Source organism: Urocampus carinirostris, chromosome 3, assembly GCF_059441175.1.
Source record: "Urocampus carinirostris isolate Australia breed hairy pipefish chromosome 3, RoL_Ucar_1.0, whole genome shotgun sequence".
Lineage (NCBI taxonomy): Eukaryota > Metazoa > Chordata > Actinopteri > Syngnathiformes > Syngnathidae > Urocampus > Urocampus carinirostris.
Genome location: NC_142351.1, coordinates 16,184,902 through 16,200,318, shown reverse-complemented (window position 1 = coordinate 16,200,318; position 15,417 = coordinate 16,184,902). Strand labels below are relative to the sequence as shown.

Genomic DNA, 15,417 nt, shown 5'->3' with positions numbered 1-15,417 from the left:
AAGGAAGCAAGGTTTTGGGTGCTCTGAGGAGAGTGATGAACAACAAGGGTATGAGTATAGATGTTAAGAGGGGACCGTATGAGAGTGTGATTGTGCCGACTGTGTTGTATGGTGCAGAGACTTGGAGCCTGAATGCAGATTTAAGAAGGAAATTGAATGTTTTTGAGATGAAGTGTTTGAGGACTATGTTAGGAGTGACAAGATTGGATAGATTGAGAAATGAAATTGTGAGAGAAAGAACTGGAGTAGTCGTGGAACGGAGCAAGCGTGTTGATAAGAGAGTACTCGGTTGGTTTGGACACATGGAGAGGATGGATGAGGAGCGAATGTTGAAGAGGATCTACTGAGCAGAAGTCAATGGAAGGAGATCAAGAGGATGGCCGCGATTGACGTGGATGGATGGTGTTATGAGTGCACTGCAGGAAAGAGGTCTAAATATAATGGAAGCTAGAGCTCTTGTTGGTGATAGAAAGGAGTGGAGAGGTGTTGTGAAAGGATAGTGGGATTGTGGACGTGTTCTTAAGGATGGGCTGGGCACCCGTATGATGCGGCAGGGGTAAACCAGTGAAAGCTGTCGGGCCCTGCTGTTGAACAAAAGGGTGTGTTGTGTCACTCTGACCCGAGTGACATGGCCGCTTTCTGGTGTCCCATTTCATCTGGAGGGACGAAAGCATGACCAACTTAGGTGACGAGGTGCCTAACTTGTTTGGATGTTTGGGCAATTGAGTTGGCCATGGTCTATAAATATTTGTGTGTGTTTTTTTGCCATTTTTTTCCCCTTTTATTTTCTTTGTTATTGTATGTGTTTGTCTTGCTGTCGGTCACCCTTCTTGAGGGATATGACCAAGGTAGATAGATAGATAGAAACCGCATCGTTTTTCTTCTAATGTTTTTGCCGAGCTTTGCCCATGAATTTCGGTTTTATGGTACCTGTTAGGGGTGAGCGATCCTGGGAATTGTGGTATCAATCCGAGCCAAGTAAATACTTGTTAGTATCGATCCAAACCGATCCGATACCAAAACTCATTGTGATCAGTGAATAAATTAACTTTTCCGCCTGTCAAGATCAGAACGGAGAAAGGACCCACTTGTGTGCGTTTCTCTTAGTTTTATTGGGAAGAAGGGAAAGGATAGTACACACAATCCGTAGATTGCTGGTCGCAGGGAGCAGGTTGCTTGGATGCGGAAGTGGTATTTCCATGGCGAGCGTTGGCGGTGTCGAGAGCGGAAAAAACAGATCAGTTGCCGGGACGGGGGAGCAAAAATCGTGGTGGGGGTCAGAAAAAGGGTCGGAGCTGGAAAACAGACAGGAATCAGAACAGGAGAGAGTCAGAGTCCAAAAGCTTGCCTAGCGTAAGCTGAAGTTTGCAGACGGACTGACAACCGGTGACAGGAAGAAGGGGGTATAAAAAGTGACAGGTAGCCAATCAGCATCCGAGGCCCTTGGCGCCAAAAGAGCAGGCTAAGGTGACTCGCATCAGTAATAATGACACCGCCCTTGAGTTAGTTTATTATAACGATAAAAACAGCACAATGCCTTTAGGTTTAAAATGTTTAATTTTTGTAATAAATAACTACATTGCAAACTTAAACAGTATAAAAATGAATATAAATATTTATTTTACTAATGTTTAAAAAAAAGCCAAGAGAATCAAACCAAAAAAGCGGCAATGTAATAAACAATAAAAATGTATAAAAATGGCAACTAGAGAAATTATTTTAATAATAAATCCCAGTAATACGAATAAAGCATCATTGGTTTAAGATCAGGTAATTGTGCAATTTTGTAATTGTAATCCTGTGCAGTCCTTTGAGACATTTCTGTGATTAAGGGCTATATAAATAAATGTGACTTGACTTGACTTCTGTCACACTCTCTGTTGCCACTGACACAACGGATTTACTGGGTTTTGTTCAGGAATAGTAACATATTTAAATTCATGGTTGCAGCTTGTTGCTCTTTGTTGGGTGAGTTTTTATCACAATTTTTATGGAAATTAGTGGTGTTGCCATAGTAGCAGACCACTTTACCACACAAATTAAACCAGGCATTTTCCTTTTCTGTGGCGGAAATAATAAACGTCCATACCGAGCTGCACATCCTGTTTGCTTTTGTCATTTTTAGCTTCTGGTAGGGATGTGTGTATACATTTGACCTTCTCTTCTGTCTGGCAGGAAGGATGCAGCACCAGGCCAGGTAGGGATAGGTGCATTAGTGTGCCTGTCACTCACACACTAAGCCATACACTCAAAGAGTAGCCATGGGCGCTGCGAAGGGCTGTCACATCTTCATTGAGAAGCAGCGCTTTGAGGCAATTGGTGGTGAAGCAAAGAATAGATTCCAGGGCAATAACATCGATTTGATTCAAGCACAATTAACATATATTTTTACCTACTATAAGTTTCAATTTCACTACATTATATATGGGGGGTGGGGGTGTCCCCTGCCCACTGCCCGATGAACCCACGACAGGTTCCCATGACATGAACTGTGCTGCACAAGCGCTAACCACTGCGCTGCCGTGCTGCCCTATATATATATATATATATATATATATATATATATATATATATATATATATATATATATATATATATATATATATATATATATATATATATATATATATATATATTATTTGTTTTAGTAGGGAAGCCATTGCTATGACTTTTCATCAATTGTACTATTTATGCTAACTTTTAAAATCTCAAATGCAGTGTTGTACAATGCTTTTTATTTAGTTAGTTATATAAAAAGGAATTGAGAAGCGCTTATTAAGAGTGGTAAAGAGTGGTTATCTTATCGATTTCCATCCATTTTCTAGTTTGTGAGCGAAGTTGAGAGTAGTATCAGGCTGTGCACAGGTTTCGAAGTGTGATCTTTTTCATCAGTAGAAAGAATCAACCACTGCCTTTATGAGTCATAAACAATTGACAGGAGGCCAACCGACATATTCATTACACCAAATTGCTGTTGTAATACCCTAATATATGAGCGGAAGAACTATGATTTACTTGAAAACTATTGAACACAATTTCAATTGTTTCATCTATTTATGTACATGGTAGAAAACCAAACAGAATTTACAGTATTGCTATAGTGTGTTGTCATGGGGTAGGAACCTTTGTGCTGTATCTGTTCTCCTGTGTGCTTTACGGCGTGAGTCACTTCCGCTAAAACCATATCAGTGGATGGATTCAGGCAGAGTGGTCCACACAATCACCCTTTTTTTTACAGGTTAGTAGGTTGTTTATACACTAACAATTTACATGATAAGTATTGTCATTTGTGTAGCAATGAGTTCTTATTTTTGAGTTTTTAGCAGTTTATTGAAAAAAGGAGTGTTCACTAAATAAGTAGACAGTTCAGATTCACCCCTTTTATCTCTTTTATCCTCAAGTGTTAGTTGGGATGGATTGAGAAATAAAATTGTGAGAGACAAAACTGGAGTAGTCGTGGAACTGAGCAAGCGTGTTGATAAGAGAGTACTCGGTTGGTTTGGACACATGGATAGGATGGATGAGGAGCAAATGTTGAAGAGGATCTACAGAGCAGAAGTCAATGGAAGGAGACCAAGAGGAAGGCCGCGATTGACGTGGATAGATGGTGTTATGAGTGCACTGCAGGAAAGATGTCTAAATACAATGGAAGCTAGAGCTCTTGTTGGTGATAGAAAGGAGTGGAGAGGTGTTGTGAAAGGATAGTGGGATTGTGGACGCGTTCTTAAGGATGGGCTGGGCACCCGTATGATGCAGCAGGGGTAAACCAGTGAAAGCTGTCGGGCCCTGCTGTTGAACAAAAGAGTGTGTTGTGTCACCCTGACCCGAGTGACATGGCCGCTTTCTGGTGTCCCATTTCATCTGGAGGGACGAAAGCATGACCAACTTAGGTGCCGAGGTGCCTAACTTGTTTGGTTGTTTGGGCAAATGGGTTGGCCATGGTCCAAAAATGTTTGTGTGTGTTTTTTTTCTATTTATTTCCCTTTTATTGTCTTTGTTATTGTATGTGTGTGTCTTGCTGTCGGTCACCCCTCTTGAGGGATATGACCAAGGTAGATAGATAGATAGATAGTTAGTTGGGATTTGACAGAAAGAGTAATGGAACCGTGTGAAACATTGCTTAACACAGGGAAATCGCTTATTTTTTTGTTGGTTACCTTGTTTGGATATTTGACTTGTCTATAGAGAATGTCTGTTATTGATTAGTGAAGTGGGTAGCGCATGGTTCGAGACCAGGTGGAAACATATGTTGGCCTGGAGAAGGATGGGCACCACCAGGCTGTAACCTGCCCAAGACACGCCACATGGAATGGTGCCTATATGAACCTAGTGGTTAAAATCATATCAGTGGATGGATTCAAGCAGAGTGATCCACACAATCTCCTTATTTCACAGAAACCCTGTGGGTGAGGCCTAGGCCAGTTTGAATCACTCTTGTAGGGTGGTAAACCGGGGTAATCTGGGACCCGTAACACTACCCACTGCTAAAACTAGTCACTAACAACTTCATTCAAATAGAACTGATAATTGAAGAGCATCCAGGTCCCAGATTTTTTGAAAGTGTACAAAAACATGAAATTAATCAAAAAATAAAATTATCAGTAAAAAAAAAAAAAGACAATTATTTTGTTTGTATCATACTCCAATATTTAGTCAGGTCAAGTCACATTTATTTGTGTAGCCCTTAATCATAAAAAAGTTTCAAAGAGTTGCACAGCAGCCATTATAACAACACCGCCTAATCTGAAATTTACACATTGGCTTGGTCTTTTGTATATTCATGTTTGTATTTGTCCTTATTCTTCTGTGCTCCAAATCATGAGTGGAGCTTCCTCTAAGACAGTGGAAGAGAATGTCCCCTAGGGTGGCTGCTTGCATGGATGACTTCAATTTGCTGTAAATCAACAGTGTTGTGGATGGCATTTCTCATGTGACTGCCAGCAGAGGCGATGGGCTGGAGTTGTTTTGTTTGGAACTTTCTACTTTCCTAGAAATCATTTTTGAAGAAATTGATTTGATTTGGACTCGTAATCTAGCCAACACGCTAAAGGTCCCGAGTTCGAAACATTTGTTAAACTGGAGAGGGATGGGCTCCACCAGGCTGTACTTGCACAAGACACACCACAGGAAATGGGGCCCCTACAAACTTAGTGGTTAAGGGATCTATGACCCACCACTGTAGGGCATGTAAAATAATTGATTTGAAATACTTTATGCCTTTTGTTTGGTAGGCCAGGCAGCCGTCAATAGCTAAGGCTGACTCATTAAGGGTCACCACGGATGCCACAAAGATGAATACATTGGAATTTCAGGACACACTTATAATAAAACCAGAAAAGAAGTTTTTTAATTGTCAAGTAAACCAGCTCAAGATAAGCTAGTGAGGTCATCTTGAACCTTGTGAAAAAGTTAGACATTAATTTTGGTTTTAACTTGTTTCTGCCATTTTTGTCATGATTACTCATTGCACTCACGTGTGCCCGCTCGTTTGGCACCAGCCGCTGCTAGTTGACTGATTGATTCCCCTCCTATTTATACCCAGTACTCCAATCACTCCTTGTCAGTCCGTCAGCGAACCTCTGCATACGCAAGGCAAGCACTTTGACTCTGGCTCCCGTCGGTCCCGTTTTCATCCGTATACCACTCGACTGTTCCTGATTCCCTGTTTGTCTCCGGCTATCGGCCCGTTTTGTCCTTTTGACCACGCTCTGATCTCCCACTCCAGCTAACGACCCGTTCTTGACCACCGACCACGCTCTGATCTCCCGCTCTAGCTACCGACCCGTTTTTGACCACCGACCATGCTCTGATCCCCCGCTCCGGCTATCGACCCGTTTTGCCCATTCGACCACGCTCCGATTTCCCGCCCCAGGAAATCCACTTCCGCATTCCAATCCCGTGAGCGGCTTGCTTCCCTCGCCCAGCAAGCACCGGATCGCTGGCGTTTGTTTCCTCATTTTCCCAATGAACTTTTGAGTAAACATTACGCGTTTGGGTCTACCATTTGTTCTGGCTCTGACAATTTTGTACTAAGTGGACTTGGATGTCTTTAGAGATAAGGACTATTGAAGAACATATTTGGCTTGATTGAAGCCGACTGGCGGGGTGTTCATTTTAGTCAATTTTGAAGGTTGCAAACAAAGATTACATGCGATAGAAAATGTAAAGAATACATGAAAAGCTGTTTGCCGCATAAAACAGGTTTGTCAAAGGTTTTCCAAATGTTTTCAATTGTCCATAAAGTTTTGAGGGAAATAACTAAAGGCCAACACTTCCGGTACATGCATACACCCTTTCAACCTACACCTTTCAGTGAGATGAAGATACCAGTGTTTGATATGTAGGTGTAAACAATGCAAATATTGGCCAAAACAATCCAGTCCAGTAAAAATTATAACAAGAAAGTATAGACTTGGCCTGTTTACTTTGCGGTTAACTTGCTTGTTTTTCTTTTCCAAAGTAAGTTTGGAAAAAATTGTTCATTTACAACTGTACTCCTGATTTTTCCCAACCAAGAACTATGCTTTGGCAATTTGAATTGCAACGTCTAAAAATGCCATAAACTGGGACTTGATGAGTATGCACATTCCCTTTGAGAACACAAGACATTTTTTCATAAGATGATGTTGCATTAAATCTACCATGTTCTCGGTTGGCTTTTGAAAACATGTTTGATTCTCACATTCAGGAGAAACTATGTTGTTATGTCGGGCTCATTGAAAAATGGTCCGACAGTTCACCCTCGCCGGGGAACTTGGTGGAGTATACACAACTAGTCTCTCTAACACTTATTGCCGGTAGTGACATGAACCAGAACAGGATCAGGACCCAAACGCGTGACGTCACTCACAAGAGCCTTTTATTGTACGGGAAATGGGGAGTCATGCACGTTAAGAAGCAGTCTGGCGTGAAATGATAGGAAGCCAGAGGCTGACAAAATCGATACCAATTGCCCACGTTGATATCGGACAGATGGGGTCGATACTAGGCAGGACGGGACGGACAGGATAGATAATGAAACAGGATATAAAAAAAAAAAACAGGACAAACTAGAACGGGAAAGAAAACTGGAGAAAATAATGAACAGGACAAAAATAGACGGCAACAAAACTGAAAACCGAAATTAAACAGGACAAAATAAACGGGAACATTACCGGACAGGAAATACCAACAGGAACAGGACCGAGTCGAAACCAACGCAAAAGTTCGTTGACGGACTGACAAAAGGAGTGTGACAGGACTGGGTTTAAATAGCAGGGAAGCCAATCTGTCAACGAGCCGGAGCTGGTGCCACACGGGCGGGGCCAATTGGGCGCCATGGCAACCCTGACAGGTAGTTTTTTTAATATTTCATCAAAAGGGATATCAGGTGGATAGATGCTGTTTATGCTGTCATAAAAATTCGATCTGATGTAATAAAGAAGTAGCCGGGCTGAAATTCACAATTTGGTCAATATATGTTAGGGCAGCACGGCGGCCCGGTGGTTAGCGCGTGTGCGGCACAGTTCTGATGTCATGGGTTCAAATCCAGCTACCAACCTTCCTGTGCGGAGTTTGCATGTTCTCCCCGTGCTTGCGTGGCGTTCCTCCGGGCACTCCAGTTTCCTCCCACATTCCAGAGACATGCATGTCAGGTTAATTGGCCGGTCCAAATTGTCCCTAGGTGTGAGTGAGCGAGCGAATTATCTGTCCCTGTGTGCCCTGCGAAGCAATCACTCTTCCACATTTAAAGGTCCGAGGCATCTCCTAGATTGGAATTCTGAGTATTTCTCACCAGGTACAGATGCCAGGGACACTCTTGACACCCTGGAAGGGAGTATGTCTTTCAACCGGATTAAGAACGCCTTCGGATATTTTTAGAGAAGTTGAGGTGATTCAATTATGTGCTTTTCTTGCTCCAACTGATATCATTTGTCTAATCTTTGATCACTGTTTCTTCATAGCCTCTTTAAAGATCATGGCCATTGTACGCAAGCTAAATTGCTTAATGTTAGCAATACAGAACTTTTAGCCTGTTTAAAAAATTAAACGCAAAATTGTTGTTTTAGCAACTCTTTCTCTTGTGATCTGGACTCAACATTTGTACAACGACATTAAAAAAACATTAAGGTTGTAAATAAACGTGTCTATGTTTAAGAAAATAGATCCAACTGTTTTAAAAAGTCAAGTCAAATTAAGTCATGTTTATTTGTATAGCCCTTAATCACAAAGAGTCTCAAAGGGCTGCACAGACCACAAATTATTGCAAATCACAGACTAATTATTACACCATCCCCTGATCTAAAACCTACATGAGGGCAAGGAAAAACTCAAAGCCTCAACATGAGGAAAATGTAGAAACTTTGAGAATGGACCGCATATGAGGTAATCCCCCTTCTAGGATGACCAGGCTGCAAAGGATGTTGCAATAACAAATAATAAACAGATATTGTCAACATAAAATATAGGTTATTCATATGCTGTAGAATAGAGGTGTCTCTTAAGCCTAGATTTAAACAGTTCCTCTGAGGTTGCAGATCGAATCTCAATGGGCAGAGCATTCCACAGCACCAAGGCCCGAATGGAGAATGCACTCGAACCTGCAGATCTCTTTTTGGCTTTTGGGATCACTAGTTGACCAGTGATTTCAGAGCGAAGGCTCCGGACCGGGACATAGGGGGAAATTAAATCTGAAAGATACGAGGAAGCAAGTCCATGCATGATTTTTCATACTACCAACCGAACCTTAAAATCACATCTTAAGCTAACAGGGAGCCAATGCAGGTTAGTTAAAATCGGGGTAATGTGATCAAACTTTCTTGTCTTAGTTAAAAGCCTCGCTACAGCATTTTGTATCAGCTGCAGGCTCTTGATTTTGGACTTCGGGAGACTGGAGAGTCGTGTATTACAGTAATCGAGACGGGACATAACAAGCGCATGAATTATAATCTCCGCATCTGACTGAGACAGGATATGGCGAATTTTATCAATGTTGCAAAGATGGAAAAAAGCTGTTCTAATAATATTTTTAACTTGTGTTCGAAAGGACTGATTGGGGTCAAATATGACACCTATACTTTTGACTGAGTCACTCTGGGTAAAAACTGCAGACCACAGATCACCTCACCAGCCCAGGTTTTCCACAATCAGCATGTTAACCTTAGAGATTCTCTGAGACCATCCACAAGTAAGCTACTGCAACAGTGGGTTTATATTGTCGAAGAATTTCTGCGCAAACTGTCAGAAAAAGACTCAGCAAACTCATTTGCGTGTTTGTCGTCCTTGTCAAGTCTTAACCTGGCTCCAGTTCACAATCACAAGCGAACTAAGTGGGATATGTTCCCTGCCATTTGGCATTATGGAAGTGTTCACTTTACAAAGCACTCTCAATCAAACCTGTGCAAAAGAAAATGCACTGTGTGAGGCAAATAGCGCAGTCACTGACACAATTTCCAAACAACAGTTGTGGTAAATCGGCTTAAATACGAAGAAAAACGTGCCTGGTCATCATGGAAGGGGGATTACCTCACTTACAACCCCTTTTTCTAAAATTTCCTAATCATCCTAATGATGAGCTTTTTTGAGTTTTGCCTTTTAAGCACTTGCAACATTGTGATCATATATTCATATGAAAATTAGCCAAGTCTTAAAATACCTAAAGTTGAAGTAAACCCAAAGGATGTCCTAAAAATATTATAGACTATAAACAGATTTGACTTTGAAGCAAGGAAATGTATCGAAATATTCTACTGGAAGTATTAAAACACAGTAAACGTGAGAAGAAAATTTAGGAGTGAGTTTAAGAAAGAAACCATCTCTTGAATTAGAGATAAGTTTAAAGCTGATCGAAGTGTTTAGACCGCCTATAAGCAGTGTTCCAGAAGACGACGTACCTCGACAAACCCTACGAAAGGAAAAAGTTAAACGGAAAACTCAGTCCAAGAAAGTCTTTGCGACAGGCATTAATTAGGTAGACATTCCAAAATGACTTGTCCATCGCATCATAAAATGACAACGGAGAAGTTAAATTCTAATGACGATGATCCAGACTGAAGAGTATGGAATTGTGAGTGGTACTTGGAAATGCAATGAAGATCCTGGCTTTCATGCAAGGTTTGTGTGGAGTGATGAGGCCGCATTCAAATTAGAATGGTCCAGTTAACAGACATAATTGCACCTACTAAGCGGTCTAGAAGTAGAATTGTCTTTATTGTAATTTGTATTAATTATAAAACATTGTATGCAACAACATTAGAGATGGCACTCCAGGGTAAAACATTTAACAAAGGCTTTGAAGACAAAATAGATAAAAGAGGCACAGGGAGAACATGCAAATTCCACACGAAAAGGATGATAGCTGGACATCTGAACTGTGAGAGGATGCGGCACGACGGCTGAGTGGATAGTGCATCCGCGGCACAGTTCTGAGGTCATGGGATCAAATCCAGCTACCAGCATTATTGTGTGGAGTTTGCATGTTCTCCCGGATCTTGTGTGGGTTTCCTCCGGGCACTCCAGTTTCCTCCCACATTTCAAAAATATAAACGTCAGGCTAATTGGCCGGTCCAAATTGTCCCTTGGTATGAATGAGCGAGTGAGTTGTCTCTGTGTGCCCTGTGACTGGCTGGCCCACTGCCTAGAAATAGCTGGGATGGGCTCGAGCCCATTCATTCTTAATGGGTTGGCGGTTACTCATAGTGGTACTGGTACCGAGGTGGCCGGGTAATACTATCGGCCACCGCGCGGTACCCAATTTATACATCTCTCCAACAGGGGGCGCTCGGCTCAACACAGATTGTATGCCTCCCCTCAGTCCCCCCAACGGGGGATGGGCCTTCAGATAGTTGTTGGTCTCATTTCTCATGTTGTGACGTCTTCGTCTTGTGGGCGTGGCTTATTGTCTATTCATTCTTAATGGGTTGGCGTTTACTCATAGTGGTACTCGTACCAAGGTGGCGCCCCCCAAATTGTCGCAAGATATGCTTTTACAGTTTTGCAGGTTCGTTTACTCAAGAATGTCACAAGATATGTTTTTACAGTATTGTGCGTTCGTTTGGTGATGACCCTGGTGAAGAAGCTGTCTTTGAGCCTGTTTGTCCTAGTTTCTAGGGACCTGTAGCGCCTACCAGTGGGCACAGTTCATAGAGGTGGTGGCGGGGTGGGAATTGTCTTTTATGTTGTCAATAGGTCTGCTACGGTATTGCAACCCGGTAGTATCTTTTAAACTGGGTTGAGAGCAACCAATGATCTTCTGGGTTGTGTTGATTACTCTCTGTATGTTTTTTGTTGAAAGTGTTTTCATACTTCCAGTAGCCCTCACTCAGTTCTATAGGTTCAGTCTTCAAAGAAAGAATGGGTAATTGAGTTATCAGCTGCTAAAATGTGTATACATTTTGGGGACACAGGGTTGGGTAGGGTTACTTTAACTTGATTACTTTCAATTACTTTTGGATTACTCCAATACCAAATATGCCAATAAAAGACAAAAGAAACTAAATATGAATAAAATTATGACTCACAACACGTGGTAAGCGTTCTCTCCTGGATTTGATCTCTTTGATCCACGGCAAAACTAACATAAATTGTGACAGAAACAAAATGAAAATAAATCCAAACAGCTTGCCAACATCATTTTTGACGTTCAATGTATTCGGTTACTCCAAGCCTGCACAAAATTTAGTAATTTTAATCATATTTAGTTTCTTTTGTCTTTCATTAGCATATTTGGTATTGGAGTAATCCAAAAGTAATTGAAAGTAATCAAGTTAAAGTAACCCTACCCAACCCTGTAACTTGTGTGGCGAAGAATGTCATCTTCACAATGACTCTGCAATCAACTATTTGTAGCAGAGCTAAAATCACATCATGAGACTGGGCTCTCAGCCTCACTGGCTATGCATTTGCTTCCGCTTTGCACCATCAATGGTCTTATTCCTGCTCCAGTGGCTCTTATCTGAAAATGTGAGCGTGTGGTGTGTAAGGAGAGCCACGTGAAAGTGTGTCCTCCTTCAGAGCAGCTGATAATGGCTCACTGCTCCTTCAGCCTCCATGCACTGGGCAAGGTCACATGGCTGCTGCTCATAGAGAGGAAAGGTCTTGTAGGCACTAGGTTGAATAAATCCCAAATAGACTTTGGCAGTGCTGAAACGAAGCTAAAAGGGTCTTAGAGCGACATCAAGTGGCAGCTTATGGTAAAGCTTGCACTGGCTCAGATGTGAAACAGCTGTTTTGCAGCGTGGCTCCACCCCTTCACATTACCGCATGGAGCCATGGGAGCAGTTCTACTGACCCACATTTTGTGATACATGAGAGCTTGAGAGAATATTGAAGAAGTTGAAAAAAAAAGTTTTCCCTATTGCAGCAGTCTCGAACTCATTTTCACTGAGGGCCACATCAGCGTAATGGTTGTCCTCAAAGGGCCTCATGTGACTTATTAATGTAACAAAAATCAATTCCTTGATTAATTACTTATCCAAGCCATAAACATTAGAGTTACTTTGAAATTATTTTTGCTACTATTATGTTTTATTGACTAAACATCATAAAACACATTTTTTAGATCATTTCTCAATTCCACTTATTGGCATTGATATGGAAACACTGCAGTGTAAGGCCACACTATGCGGTTGAGATAAGATTGGGCCTGAAATATTGAGCCCGACACAACCCTAGCCCCTGGGTATAAAAGCCTGGACTAGCCCGAGCCCGACCGATTACCTTGATTTGAGTAAACCTCAAGTTGCACTTCAGTTAAAGTACGTGCAGCGCCAAAATGCAGCGCTGAAGTGTGTTACCTAAGTAAAAGTAATGTTACTTTAGAATAATCTTATAATATAATCATCCAAATAATTATTTGAGTAAAATTAGGTGCGCCGAACTGTGTTCCTCCTGTGCAGATTCTCCATAAAGAAAAAAAACAGAGATAGAAGCCCAGCCTTGTACAGCCCGTCTTAATAGTTGACATTTCATACCTATGCCCAAGATCTTACCTCTAGTACGCGGGTAATGTAGTGAGCAGGCATAGTGTGTGTGGTTTTTTTTTACTTCTCGACAATTTATTTTCAAACGCTCAGGCATTTCAAGGCCCCATAGGCCATATAAATGTGACGCATGTGCCCTATTGCAAATTAGGACGACATTATACTATCCCTCCATTATCTGCACCGCTTATCCTCAGTAAGGTCGCGGGGGTGCTGGTGCCTATCACAGCTATCTTCAGTCGGTGGGCAGGGGGCACCCTGAACTGGTTGCCAGCTAGTCCCAGGGCACACAGGGACAGACAATTTGCTCGCTCATTCACACCTAGGGACAATTTGGACCGGCCAATTTGCCTAAAATGCATGTTTTTGGAATGTGGGACGAAACCGGAGTGCAAGTCCATGCATGATTTTGTATAATACCAACAGAACCTTAAAATCACATTTTAAGCTAACAGGGAGCTAATGCAGGTTAGCTAAAATCGGGGTAATGTGATAAAACTTTCTTTTCTTAGTTAAGCCTCGCTGCAGCATTTTGTACTAGCTGAAGGCTCTTGATTTTGGACTTTGGGAGACTGGAGAGTAGTGCATTACAGTAATCGAGACGGGAGGTAACAAACGCATGAATTATAATCCCCGCATCCGACTGAGACAGCATAGGGCGAATTTTAGCACCACAAAAAAATGATGCCTTTACAACCCTAGTGGTTAAGGGATCCAACCAACTAACCACCGAACCGACTAACCCAACCAACATACCTTTTTGGGCATTGATACGCCATTTTCTAAGCATTTCGTTTGCTCTTCATCAGAAAGCAGCCCAGCCACTACTGTGAAAAGTGATGGCTGGTCCCTAGAGCCTGGACAGGAAGTGGCAGGGGCCCCAAAGGTCATAGGAAACCAGCTGCAGTGAGATGCGTGGGCGTTTTGAAAGAGGGAGCGAGAAGCATAACGAAGAAGGAGATGGTGCTTGCCAAGATAAAGCATTGTGAGCGTTGGTGTGCATTGTTTGAAACATAATCCCCACGGCCCTCCAGAACTGAGTATGGAAAACCGATCCTGCCACATGTATAAATAAATGTATAAATAAAGGAATACCTGCAAATATATGGCATATGAATAAAAGTGGTTCTCGCAGTGTGGCGCGTTTAACTTTGGCACCTCCACTACATTGGGGGCAGGGGTGTTCTAAAAGGCAGAGTGTTGTGTTTGCATTTATCTTCCATGCAATACATTAAGCACGAAGTATGATCATTGAATTGAGTATGTAGTGTAAACACAAAGTGGAGAAGGGTTTCAAGTGACCACATTAATAGAATATTTGACACTGATGCAGACAGGCGAAGAGAGACTCGGTAAAGATTAGCACTTCGTCTTTGGAGGGAGATGAGAAAAGACCGGTGTGCTTGCTGTGTTGAAAATGTTGGCAGCGGACAGCACAAAGCCAAATAAATTAGGCTATCACTTAAAGACGTTACAACCAATGTTCCCTCTAATTTTCCACGGGTCTGAGCGTTTACACAAAGTCGGTGAGCAACGCTTGAAACAACAGTGAGCAACCTGAGGAACTCAACGACTTCAGGCCGGTCGCCCTGACATCACATGTGATGAAGACCATGGAGCGGCTGCTGCTGCACCACCTGAGACTACAGGTCCGTCACGCCATCGACCCACTGCAATTTGCTTACCAGAAGAAGGTGGGAGTGGAGGATGCTATAGTATACATGTTACACCGATCCCTCTCTCACCTGGATAGGGCGAAGGGGGCTGTGAGGATTACATTTTTGGACTTCTCCAGTGCCTTCAATACCATACAGCCTCTGTTACTGAGTAGGAAACTGACAGAGATGGGAGTTAGCTCACACCTTGTAGAATGGATTACTGACTACCTGACAGGCAGACCCCAGTATGTGAAACAGGGGGGCTGTACATCGGACATTGTGGTTAGCAGCACAGGATCTCCGCAGGGGACCGTTCTCTCTCCGTTCCTATTCTCTCTATATACATCGGACTTTAAGTACAACTCTGAGTCCTGCCATGTGCAAAAGTTTGCCGACGACACTGCGATCGTGGGATGTATCAGAAACGGGCAGGAGGAGGAGTACAGGAAATTGATTTAGGACTTTGTCCGATGGAGCGACACAAACCACCTGCACCTAAACACCACCAAGACCAGAGAGATGGTGGTGGACTTCAGGAGAACCAGAACTCACCCGGTTCCTGTAACCATCAAGGGAGAATGTGTAGAATTTGTCCAGACCTACAAATACCTGGGTGTGCAGCTGGACAACAAACTGGACTGGACTGCCAACACAGAAGCTCTATGTAGGAAAGGGCAAAGCCGACTTTACTTCCTCAGAAGGCTGGCCTCCTTCAACATCTGCAAAAAGCTCCTGAAAATATTCTTTGAGACAGTTGTGGCAAGCGCCCTCTTCTATGCGGCAGCGTGTTTGGGAGGCAG

At 42.5% G+C, this 15,417-nt stretch overlaps 1 long non-coding RNA gene across 1 annotated transcript; it reads left to right on the top strand.

Annotated features, from left to right (window-relative positions):
• The first annotated feature begins 3,191 nt into the window (after positions 1-3,191).
• Positions 3,192-14,093, top strand: LOC148368929 (uncharacterized). The gene is made up of 2 exons (XR_015849959.1): positions 3,192-3,238; positions 13,769-14,093. It is a non-coding gene; the product is annotated as an uncharacterized LOC148368929 (long non-coding RNA).
• The last annotated feature ends 1,324 nt before the right edge of the window (positions 14,094-15,417 follow it).